Source organism: Panthera onca, chromosome E1 (assembly GCF_046562875.1).
Source record: "Panthera onca isolate mPanOnc1 chromosome E1, mPanOnc1 haplotype 2, whole genome shotgun sequence".
Classification (NCBI taxonomy): domain Eukaryota; kingdom Metazoa; phylum Chordata; class Mammalia; order Carnivora; family Felidae; genus Panthera; species Panthera onca.
In genome coordinates, this window is record NC_138352.1 from 45,809,335 (window position 1) to 45,822,028 (window position 12,694).

Below are 12,694 nucleotides of genomic sequence, written 5' to 3' on the forward strand. Positions count from 1 at the left end.
CGCGCAGCGGGTGGGAGAGGGAGCTTGGCGCTGTCCCCTCCGGGCCTGGGGCTGCCGTAGCCGAGGAGGCATGTGGCGGGACTGGCTCAGCTCTCAGCTCGGCTGCACCTACTTCGTTTCTATTTCCCTGCTCTGGGGCCTACTCCACGCAGGGCTTCTGCTCCTGCTCCGGGATACCTGGAGGGGGGTAGGGAACCGTTGCCAGGCTGACCGGAGCCTCAGTTTCCCTGTTTGCCCCATGCAGAGGTCAGACGCCCTCTGAGGGTGCAATACAGTGAGAGTGCGCTAAGTGGTCGGGAGTGTGGGCTTTGGGGAAGAATCCTGACTCACCACTTCCTGGCTATGAGACCTCAGGCGAGTTAATTCCTCTGTATCTCAGTTTCCTCATCTACAAAATAATCTACTTCCTGCCTTGGAGGATTGTTTCGAGGATTCTGTGTAGGTGAAGTGCCTCACACAGTGGCAGGGTGAGGCCCTACTGGAGCATCCATGCCCAGCCTAGAGCCCGGCTGAATGGAAAGGGCTGTGGACTCTTTCTCCAGCATTATAAACTGTGAAGTGCAGAGCACATGTAAAGCACGGTCATTTGGGGCAGTCAGCACGCTCAGAGTGAGAGAATGATCTATTTCGGTACCCTTAAATGAGTAGAATCAGCAGACCCTAGCAGTGATTCCCAGATGTTTCCCACTGTAGAAGTTGGGTTTTCATTCTTGCCTTTTTTTTTTTTTTTTTATTTGAGAGAGAGAGAGAGAGAAAGCACAAGGAGGGGAGAGGGGCAGAGGGAATGAGAGAGAAGATCCCAAGCAGGCTCCACCCTGTCAGCACAGAGCCCAATGTGGGGTGCGAACCCATGACCGCGAGATCATGACCTGAGCTGAAATCAAGAGTCGGGCACTCAACCGACTGAGCCACCCAGGTGCGCCTCATTCTTGCCTTTCTTGTTTGTCCTTCCCCTTGGTTAATTTTGTGAGAACACATACAGGTTCACCATATGCAAAGGTGGCACAAAGCTGAATTCACCCTGTGTCCGTGGGCTGTGGGCCTGATAATCCCCACAACTCCACTGTTAAAGATGCATAGACCTTGAAGGACAAATCAATCATATGTTTGCTGCTAGTAAGCAATGCTTGAGCACTAGCTGGATACACTGTATTTTAACTGGTGATTATCAAGGAATCCGGGGACTGAGGAATGCCCAGCTGCTTTTCAAAGGTCCCAGCAATCATTGGGTGCTTCCCAGGCTGTTGCCTCACACCCCTTAGGTCTGGATACCTCGTGGCCCACTTCCCATGGCTGAGGCCGTTCTGGCCATACCCTCTATCTGACCCAGCCACCATTCTGTGGTGGGAGGAAGGGCGTGCAGGGTCCGCACATCCCAGGCCGGGTGCTTCCCCTTGAGAAACAGAGCGGGTGCGAGTTTGGGCTTGTGGGGTGACTTGGCAGGGCCTTTGTGTGCTGACTGTTGACTAAGCCCAGGTGTGCAGACCCAGTGTTTACAGAGTCCTGGTTGGCTCAGGCTGGAATGAAGAAAGTCGATACTCAGGGGAGGGGGACGTGTTATGGATAATCCAAAAGCCATTTGTTTGGGGCCTGGAGCCAGAGATAAGGTATTTTTGCAGATCTCCCTAAATCAATCAGACTGGAACTCTTTTTAATGTGTGCCTACAGTGTACGTTGGAGGCTACGGGGAATGAACAGTCCATAAAATTCAGTTCATACACCTGTGGACCATCTGGGGACTTAGGGCGGACACAGAGGATGTCAGAGGAGAGAGAGGTCTGGAGATCATTTAATCCTCCCTGCCCATTTTTCTGGGAAAATGGAGGGAAGCTGGAGGCCCAGGAGGTAAAATGACTTGCCTAAGGTCACTTAGCTGGTTATCGATGGAGCTAAAACTAGAATGAAAGGTTTCATACTGCATCAGGACGTAGTGGTCCTCGCGCTTTACTGGGCACCAGAATCATCGGGAGAGCTTGTTAAAATGCAGATTCCAAGACCATGCCCCCATAGATTCTGATTTTAGTAGTGGGGTGGGGAATATGTGTTCTTAGCAAACACCTTGGGGGAGTCTGATGCAGTCTTACCACCCTCTGGGGACACACTTTTTTTTTAATGTTTATTTATTTTTGAGAGAGAGAGAGAGAGAGAGAGCACGAGCAGGGTGGGGGAGGGCAGAGAGAGAGGGAGACACAGAATCTGAAGCAGATTCCAGGCTCTGAGCTGTCAGCACAGAGCCTGACGTGGGGCTCGAACCCACGAACTGTGAGATCATGACCCAAGCCAAAGTCAGATGCTTAACCGACTGAGCCACCCAGGTGCCCCAGGGATATGCTGCTTTAATGCAAGGAGTAATTGCTTCTGAGACTGATAGGGAGGCACGATTATGCTTCCCAAAGAGTGGGTGGTAAGCAGTAGGGCAAACAGGCAGAGATGCAAACAGCTCAGGAGATGAGAGCATGGGGGTTACTCTCCCAGACTTTAAAACTCTCGCAGGTAACTAGGGTGTCAGGAGACTTGGCGGGCACACTGGTCTTTGCCATGTAAGGCCATGCAGGTTGGAGGTGGCACAGCCCTGGACAACCTCTAGGTCACACATGACTCTGGAAAGTGGCTCTGATAATGGTAGAGGGCGATGATTTACAGTTCCGGATGATCGTGAGGATTAACTGACCCCATGCACCGGCAACATTGCCCGCACTCAGTAAATGGTAGGTTCTCTGACGATGCATAACTGCTGGGGGTGGGGGCAAGGGTGGGTTTCTGCTTAGTGTCATTATGGAATGGACTTCTGCTGAGGATTTCGTACGGGGAAAGGGGTCTGGTTCTGTATCTAAGAAAGGGTGCCAGTCCTTCCAGCCCTAGGGTACTGGGATCCAGCCACCTCCTTCTGCAGACACACCGTCATGGTTTGTAACTAGTACAGTGGTGCCTTTCTCTGGCCCCAGTTCACCCCTACCCCACCCCTGTCCTTGCATCCCTGGGAGATTTCAGTGATGGGAAAGGTCGACTGAATCGGGACTGTTTCTGTCTCTAGCGGTGGAGACTGAGGCCCCTACAGGCAAAGAAGGCTGGTTATGGGACACCCAAGAGTTCCTGCCCCCTTGCTCTGACTTTCAGATTTCAGGGCCAGGGCTCCCAGCCCCAGCTGGCCTGAGGCCCTTCCCTGCACTCCATTCCAGGAGCTGGTCCTACAAGCAAGTGGGAAGGCCGTGCCTTGGCCAGGGTGCATGGCTTCCTGGTTCTGGCCAGTTCTGCAGGTCAGGTCGGCCTGACCTCACCTTTGCTGCACCAGATGCTGTAAAAACAATTCTGGGCACAGATGGGGACGAGAGAAAGGGCCTGGGGGCTCCCGTGGTCCTGCCGTCAGCCTAGGGAAGGGAGTGGCTGGCATGGTGGGCTGCAAGACGGATGGAGGGTGGTGTTAGTGCAGTTAGTGTGTGGGGAGGAGAGTGTGGCTGTAATTTTAAAAACACAGCTTCAGAGTAAGGTGAAGGGAGGAACGGATTGAGTACCTAGGCTGGCTGGGAGTGTTCGGGAGAGATCTAATGAGGGCTGTCTGTGTCCTGTGGCTGTATGAGTGAACGGGTTTGGGTGAGCCGGTGTGCGTAGCACACGCAGACGTATGGGCTGTTTTGTAATTACTAGCATGTGCACCACCAGGGGAGAGAGCACCGGCCCAAGAGTCTGGGTTCAGATCACAGGCTCTGTGACCTTTGGCAACGGGCACCATCTGGAAGTGACAACATTGAGATTTCTTTCTGCCTTCCCAACCTGGCCTCTCTAGAGGGCATGTGTAGGCACATGGCTGTCTGGAGGCGAGGCCGTGTGGGTGAGTAAAGGCCTCAGGTGGGGAGGGGATGCCCGACAGCTGGCTACTGGGTGCCCCAGGCTGTGGAAGGGGAGCTCTGCTCTGCACAGATGAAGAAGGGGCCAAGGCGAGGAGAGGGGAGCAGCCTGCGGTCGGGAAAGTAGCTGGCCTGCTAAGTGGCTCTAAACAATCCCATCTGCTGTCTGGGCTGGCCCTTCTTGCTGGGGTGGAATTTCTGATGATGTCTTGGCTGCCAGAGGGGGAGGGCCACGGCCCTCCCAGCCACAGCTGCTGCCTGTTCTTTTGAAGCTCAGGGCCAACCACCCCCTCCCCAAGCCTCTGCTCCCCGGCCCGAGCCTGCATTCCTCAGCTGCCAGAGGCGGCACTTCTGAGAAGGCCACTCAGCCTGTAGGCCTGTGCTCCTGCTGCCCCGGGTAGGGAGCCCCTACCGGAGAGCCGGAGAGCCAGGCCCCCAGGAGGAGTGGGAGGGCCTGGGCGACCCAGGCCCTGGTATATTCCAGTCACTTCTCCCCCTAGGAAACACAGCAGAGTATGGACAGGCGTGGGGCTGTTGGCCCAGCTCCCCACTCCACTCAGGGGCCACAGAGCCCCTCAGCCCGAGGTCCTGAAGGCCCCTGAGGGGAGGCCTTTGTGCTGTACGCTGTCCCTTCGGGGCTGGATTCAAGGTCCTAACTCCAGGCTTGACTCCTGGGCCAGGCTCTAGACTCAGCCCCTGAGAACTGTGTGGCCTTAGAGCCTTACTAACAGCCGCCCCGGGCTGAGAGCATCTGTGTGGAGCCTGTGTGTGCCCATGGCATGAATCCCCCTCAGAGGGGAACCCATCCTCAGAGGAACAGGCGTCCTGTTCTACAGGTGAGGAAACTCACTCAGGAAGTCCACTCACCCAAGCAGTGTTGATCAGAATGTAAGCTGAGGTTGGCTTGGAGCTAAAGCTCCCTTTTTAACCTCCGTGCTCTACAGCCTTTTACCCCCGACTCCGCGCCATTCAAAAACCAGCTTGTGGGGAAGCCTGGGTGGCTCAGTCAAACGTCCGACTCTTGATTTTGGCTCAGGTCACGGTCTCACAGTTCGTGAGATCGAGCCCCGTGTCGGGCTCAGCACCCGACATTCTCTCTCAAAATAAATAAATAAACTTAAAAAAAAAAAAGACTAAGTTAACTTAAAAAAAAAGAAGAAAGAAAGAAAGAAACAGCAACCTGTGGTTTCCCCTCTGCAAGGAGCTTCCTGGCCAGACCCGACCCTGCCCTGCCCCAGCGGATCCCCCACGCTGTGGTCTAACCTCTGAAATAGCTGTGGCCTGGGCCTCCACCTTGCTCATGGGCCTTCAGTCTGCCCTGTGAGGCCACCAGGAGGCGCGTGGGTCACTGAGCACGAAGGGGCGCAGTGGGAGGAGTGGCGCCCGGTTCCCACTGAGGCACGACTATAGGAGACCTGCTGAAATAGTAGAGGCGGGAAGGATGGAGCTGGATTCTAAGGATTACAAAAGTTCTAGAGTCCTGGAGGCTCTGGGGTTTGCTTTTTTCATACGCTTTTCTTCTGTCACCATTCAGTTTTTGTTTTGCTTTGTTTTAATTTTTTTTTAATGTTTATTCATTTTTGAGAGAGAGAGACAGACAGAGCATGAGCAGGGGAGGGGCAGAGAGAGAGGGAGACACAGAATCTGAAGCAGGCTCCAGGCTCCGAGCTGACAGCACAGAGCCCGACGCGGGGCCTGAACTCATGGACCGTGAGATCATGACCCGAGCCTAAGACGGACACCCAGCCGGCTGAGCCACCCAGGTGCCCCTGTTTTGTTTTGATTAGAGAGACAGTATAAGGTGGAGGTTAAGAAGAGCATGGACTCTGGGGCCAGACAGTTTGGACTCGGATTTTGGCTCCATCACTGACTGTGTGACCCCACGTAAGTTATTTGAACTCTCTGGGCCTTAGTTTCCTTATCTGTAAAGTGGGTATAATAATTGCTTTACTTTGAGGCTTGGATGAGATAATGCATGCCAAGTGCTTAGAAAGTAGATGGCACACAGTGAACATTCAGACATTTGCTATAATTATTAAAAAGTAATTCACGTCCATTGTAAATAATATACATATGCAAAAGGAAAATTAAAAAAAATCACTGTAATGCTGTCATTTTGCTATTCTTTATAGGTTATTATTTTATTTTTATGTTTTTATTTTTTAGATAGAGAGAAAGACAAGCAGGGGAGTGGGGGAGAAAGAGAGAGGGAGAGAGAGAGAGAGAGAGAGAGAGAGAGAGAGAATCCCAAGCAGGCTCCACACTCTGCATGGAGCCCAACGCGGGGCTCGATCCCACAACCTTGTGATCACGACCTGAGCTGAAATCAAGACTCAGACGCTCAACCGACTGAGCCACCCAGGTGCCTCTGCTAATTTTACTTTTAAATTAATGAATGTGAATCAAAACTTAAAAGATATACAAAGATTTACAGAGACAAGTTTCCTGGTCTGTCTCTTATGACCTAATCCTTCCCAGTGGAAACCTATGGAATCAGTTTCTTACGAATCCTTTCCGAGTGTCTTCTCCATACACACTGACATACACGTGCCATAACGCACTATAGTATGTTCTGTACACACTGTGTTCGGCCTTGTATTGCTCCCCTGAGCGATGGGTCTTGAGCAGAGAGACACAAAGAGATGCCTCATTTTAGTTTACTCTTGTATAGTATTCCATTATACATATTATATGCATTCTATAGAAGAGGGGTTCATGGATCAGTGGATGGGTGCACAGTGTATGTTAGTGGGGGGAGGGAATGGGGGCAGGAGTTGGCATTCTTTTCCCAGGACCCTCCTCTGCCCACCCTGAGCACCCCTCCCTAATCTTGGTTCCTTGAGCTGGATTCCCTGGGCATGCTCAGATACTAAATTGTCTGGCATCATTGACTGACTACCTGTCCCCAGGGGCCCAGAGACATCTGTGACTGTCTAGACTTGAGAGCTCAGCCCCAGACCACACAGGCCCTGCCTACGGAGGGGCCTTCAGCCTGACCGCCTGAAGGAGAGGCCCAGGGAGGGGCCGCTGGCCTGTCTCTCCCAAGGCGCTGGATCTGGGCCAGCATGAGCTCATGTCTGGAGCCAGCTCAGCTTTACTACCTTGCACCTGAGCTGCCAGTGGCTCCCTTCTCCCAGTTTGGGCCACGGACTCGGTCCCAGGTACACATACATTGGTGCCAGCCCTGAGGGGTGGGCCTACGGCCCCTGGGTAGGGCAGTGGGGAGTAGCACCCGCCCTGTCCACTGAGGTTTGATCTCCTCCCAGTCTCCTGGGCTGAGTGTCTTGGCTAAGCTGGTACAATTTGTTGATGGGGAGAGGGATTGTTGTAGAAATCGGTTTTAAGCAGCTCAGGTAGAAGTGGAAAACAGTTGGTCGTCCGGCCAACACCCTTGGTGGGGTGCGGAAAAGGGTTTTGTAAGGAAACTGCCACGGTTCTGTCTGTCCTTCAGGATGAGGCTTTGCCTGCAAACTTCCCCTTCCTCTTCTCTTGCTCCCCCAACACAGGCACCAGTCACCCCCAGCCTCTTGAAGGGCAACTCTGCCTGGTTAGGACTCAATTCAGTCCACAGGTGCCGAGTTCTTGCCATGTGCCCAGCTCTAGCAATACAGAGGAGTGGTTGAGCTGGATGGATTTACAGTGCTGGCTCCGGAGTCAGACCTCCTGGGCTGAAATGTCAGCTTGGCTGTGTGACCTTAACAAGTTACTCGACTCTTCTGTGCTTCATTTTTCAATCTGTAAAGTAGAAATCGCAGTGACATAGGCACCTTGTAGGGCACAAAGAGCAGGTGAGAAGAGCTAACATGCATAAGGCACAGGGAGTACGGCTGACTTGTAAAGAAGCAGGCAACATATGTACCATTTTCCTACCAAGATGCGCCAAACAAGTGACATGTCCCTCGTGCCTGAGGAGCTTCATGTTGGGCCTTTTCAGCTGGAATGCAGAAGTGGTTTCCTGGTGGTGCCGTTCACATAGCCAAGCCCTGTATTTGGGCCTCAGGAACAGAGATGAACGATGGTGTCCTTAGGACTGAGGCTCCAAGGCAGATGCTTCCATAGGGGAGGGACCTTTTTAACTTCGTTGGAAACCTCTTGCCCTAGTCCTTACTGTGTATAGTTCCTGTTGGCCACAGACCTGGCCATGGGAGTTGAGGCAAGAGAGGGAAAAATTAGGAAAGAAAATGTCATTCTTCTCCTTTTTTTCTTCTACAGACTTTTAAAAGATTTTTTTCTGGGGAAAGGGATTTTTTTTTTTTTTCTGCCCCAGCCTTAGACTGGACTAAATGATTGGGCATGGCCCAGAGAAGGTAAGTGGGCAACCCAAGGTCACACAGCAGGGCATGGCAGAGCTGAGTCTGTCTCTCCTTCTTTTTCTCCTGCTGCTCTCAGGTCTAGCCCCCCCCCGCCCCCCCCCCCCCCCCCGCATGGCTATGCCTGAGGGTCCTCTCTGCTCCTAGTGCCACCCAGAGGTGGGCACAGGTGTGGCCGCCCAGCAGCTCAGTCCCTCAGAATGAGGCTGGCTTTGTCACAGCCCCAGCAGCTGTGGCCGTTTGAGTTTCCATTAAGCCTTTTCCGCGCCTTGGGCAGGAGCAGGAGGCTCGGCATTTAAAGGTCACCCGGCTTTTGAAGCTGCAGCGACATTAATAGCTTGGGAAGAAAACAAGCCTGTGCAGGGGCAGGAGGACAAGGCGCCTCTGTCAGGGCCGCCCCTCCTCCTCCCGCTGGGTGCGCACACGCATCCACACAGGCTTATACGCTTGTGCACCCACACGCAGCCCCCGAGAGCCTCTCTCTGTCTCTTGTGCCCCCACCTTCCTTCCTCCCCCCGCTTCTGCGGCCTCTCCGGCTCAGGAGCCAAGATGCTTAGCAGACTAGCCTGCGCCCTGCCCCCATGGCGTCTGAGGTGACAGTTGGACAAGGACGCAGCTGCCCTGAGTCCAGCAGCCTCTCCATTAGCACTGCCATTACCCGCCTGAGGTTTCCCCGGGACTTAACCATGGTTACACAAGCGTCCCAGGGGTCATATGACCTCATTCTGGCCCCGCTGGCTTTTGCAGCCTGGATTCCCGATAAGACGAAGTAAGCCCGGGCCTCGGCTTCTCATATGGGAATGAAAGGGCTGGCAAGCAGGGCCTATCTTGCTTGCCAATTCTAATCACCTGGTAGGGGCTCTGTGGGCTCCAGAGGACAAGAATACCTGGATAGATTAGTGATGTCTGCCAAGGACATAGGCTGGAAATCGGTGGCCTGTGTGCCTTGCATTTCCCACTTGGAGAATAAGTCATTTTGAAACTTCCAGTCTTGGATTCTGAGACCCTTGGGCTGGTTGGGTTCCTCTCCTTTTGAGTCGGAGGTGGGGGTGGGACAGATTCTTGGGTTCTAGGAGAGAAGCTGCTCCGTTTGCCCTTTCCCTGGGAGCCCCGGGGCCTGAGCCCTAGAACTCCACCTAGTGGCCTGGCATGGCAGTGCCACAGGGCTGGGCCTCTGAGTCCCCTCTGCCGGGCGGGATCACAGCAATTACAGATGGGTCACAAGACCTGGTCTGTCCCTTGTCCCTCAGGGATTTTCAGAGGAGGGAGCCAGGGGTGTGCAGAGACAGAGCTGGCCTCAGGCAGTCCCTCCTCCTTCTAGAAGAGAAAGGGTCGGGCAATTGGGACCTCTGGCTTCCCAGCCCCACATCTCTTCCTAGGGCCTCCTGTTCTATCCCTGCTTTCAGGGTTGGGTTCTCCCGGGGTGCAGTAGAATGTCAAGTCAGATCTTGGAGGGGGTTGATCTCCTGTCCCCTGGAACTGACGCTGGCTTGGAAAGGGGACCATCCTGCCATTAGCCTTGTGTGCCTTTTAAGGGATGAGGCCCTCAGGCCAGGCAGCAGAAGGCTCACGGGACCTCAACCATGTCACTGATTGCCTTGGCCTCAGCTGTTTCGTCTGTGAAATGGGATAATAATGCAAGCCCCTATAGAAATTATAGCTTTTTTGTGTGAGGACTAAATGAGAACATAGAGGAGAAAGGGCTTTGGAAACTAAAAAGTCCTCCCGCTAACCCCCATCTTGCTATGAGCCAGAGGGAGGAGGGGAAGGGAAGACAACCCACAGTTAATTGTGCTCCTGCGTCTTTCCTTCCCTTCTTTATCCACCTAACAAACCTCTGTTGTTAGTGCCAGGCACTATTTTAGGCACTTTACTCAGCACAGTGAATAAAACGGAGACCTCGCCCTCACGGACCTTGCATTTGAGTGGCAGAGGTGGTCAGCGACAAGCAGAGAAATAATCTCTCAGGTGGCCTGTTCCATGAGGAAACGAAAGTAGGGCAAAAGGGGAGGGAACGTGGCAGAGGGGGGTGGTGATGCCTCTCTGGTAAGGTTGTGCTTGAGTAGGGGCCAGAGGGAGGGGAGGGAGGGCGCACATCGATATTTGGGCAAAGAACATGGCAGGTAGTAGAAAGAGTAAGTTCAGCATGGGAGTGCATGTGGCTTGCAGGTTGACGAGCCAGGATCCAGGATGCCCAGAGCGAGTGAGGGGAGGGGACAGAGTGAGGTTTGACAGTGAGGGCAGGTGGCACAGGCAGGACAGTGTGGGGCCTGGTGGACCACGGTAAGGCTCTAGGTTGTGTTCTGAGGACATGAGGAGCCATTGTGGGGGGTGGAGCAGAGGAATGGCATGACCACCATGGTGAGTTGTCTGCGGAAAGGCAATGGGGGACACAGAGGCAGGCAGGGGTGGTAGCAGTGGAGGTGGTGGGGCGTGGCCAGATGCCGGGTTTTGAAGCTAGGGAAGATTGGATTTGCTGGGACTGGGTGTGGGATGTAAGAATTCGAGCACTCGAGACGCTCAAGCTTTTGGCCTGAGCCCTGTGGAGTTGCGGTTAACAGAGACGGGGAAGGTGGGGGGAGCAGGCTGGGCTTGGAAGGAACCAGGGAGTCAAACTCAGATGACCCATTCTGTCGGAGCTGCTATTGGACATCCAAGTGGAGGCAGCAGGTCAGATGTGCAAGTGTAGAGTTGAAGGGCATATTCCCAGGAGGCCTCAGGGCAAGAGAAATTTGGGAGCCGGTATTCAGCATGTAGATGGTATGTATTTAAAGTCATGGGACTGGATTACATTGTTCAAGCCACAAGTGTAGCCAAGGCAAAGGGCCAAGACCTGTGCCTGAGGCCACACCAACCTGTCTTCTTGGGTGCTTCCTGGCTCCAGGCACCCGTGTAAGTTCCATCAGAGCACCCCCTCCAGGGCGTATTCTCCCAAGTTTTACAAATGAGGAAGCTGAGGTTCAGAGAAGTGAAATGATTTCTCCAAGTCACACAGCCTTACTAGGCCCAGTGAGAATGGAAGCCCAGGATTCTGGCTCCTAGGCGCTCAAGTCTCCCAGGTGGACCCTACCTGGTGCTGCGGGAGACGGGCTGGGATGACCTTGGGCAAGGTCAGGCGGCGAGCTTGCCGGCAGCCTGCCCACCTCCCTGCGCCAGGCCAGGAGTGACTCAGGCCTTGGCTGTCTCCTCACGCTTGGAGTGAGGATTGGCAGGCTGCTGCCCCCCTCCCCCCAGTCCCAGATTCCTTTATGGGGAAGTGGAAGGCCTGGCTCCCTGGGACCTGGGGGAGGACAGGTGTGGGATTTCTGCTTCCCAGTGCCTAGGTCACACACAGCCCAGAGTTCAGGAGAGCCTTAGAGTTGGCCTCCAAGACCAAGACCTCCAACAGGCTCAACGGGTTTCATTCACTTCCTTTTTCAGAAGTGGGTCAGGGGTTATCTCCCTCTGTTGCCCTGCCAGAGCCCCGCAGCTGGGGTTCAGAGAGGTCAAGTGGTTTCCCCAAGGTCACAGAGCCAGCTCTGGGGCTGAGCCAACAGACACCCTTTCCCCTTCCCTCCCCCAGTGCTGTCTAGGTCACATTTCCTCTGCTGGAATGTCAGCCAGGCCGGGCCCTGTCTCCTGAGCCTGGGCCACACACGGTTGCATTTCTGAGCCTCCTTGGCTCCTAGCCCTTCAAGCCTGACTTGGCATTTTGGGCTCTTAGGAGGTGGGTTCCTAAATCTGGCCTCTCTACGTACTGGCTGCGTGACTTTGTGCAAGTTACCTAACTTCTCTGAACTGGTTTCCACAGCTACGAAATGGAGACAAGAGTGTCTATCTCTGGAGTTGTAATAAAGATTAAATGTGAAAGTGTCTGGCACAGGGCTGTAAACCTAAGTCACCTGCCTTAATTCTTTCATGTGGTTTTTAAAAAAATTTTTAAAAAGTTTGATTTTGAGAGAGTGAGTTGGGGAGGGGCAGAGAGAGAGAGAGGAAGAGAGCGAATCCTAAGCAGGCTCCAGCTGTCAGTGCAGAGCCCAATGCAGGACTCAATCCTGACAACTGTGAGATCATGACCCAAGCCAAATGGAGTGGGACACTCAAACGACTGAGCCACCCGGGTGCCCCTCTTCCATGTGTTTTAAATTGCTTTTCACTTGAGCTGTGCTCATTGCAAAAGGCAGCCTGGCACAGATGACCCTGACCCCTAGGACAGTCCTTCTCCCTGCTCCCAGTGGTGCTAGTCCACCTCAGCCCTGGCCTCACGGTTTGCACTTGAGCTTAGCAAGGGATGGTCCTGTCAGAAGGGGGGAGGGGCATGCACGGCCCCACCTGGTGCCGATTATAGGCAACTTGGCTTTTGGATCTGTGCATTCCGGCAGAGTCCTGTGGAAATGGTGTTTCTGAACAACGACCTCTGTTCCCTCACGCTTCCCATTAGCGTTTCTGAGCCACTTTCTCCTCACAGAATGACCTTTGATGGAAGAGTCTAGGCTTTGCCACTGCCGGCCATATTGTCTTTGGGCAATTCTGACAAGTCTTGGGCGTCAGTCTCTTCAT

The 12,694-nt window shown here is 53.8% G+C and overlaps 1 protein-coding gene across 2 annotated transcripts in view; it reads left to right on the forward strand.

Annotated features, from left to right (window-relative positions):
* The window catches only part of CUEDC1 (CUE domain containing 1), an 85,729-nt gene that overhangs the window by 49,220 nt on the left and 23,815 nt on the right, over positions 1-12,694 (forward strand). Inside the window, exon 2 of one of the 2 annotated variants that reach the window (XM_060646499.3) lies at positions 6,012-6,207. The exons of the other annotated variant lie outside the window; for it this stretch is intronic. The gene's annotated coding sequence lies outside the window, so the exon portion shown is untranslated. The remainder of the gene's footprint in view (positions 1-6,011; positions 6,208-12,694) is intronic. 2 annotated transcript variants of the gene reach the window in all.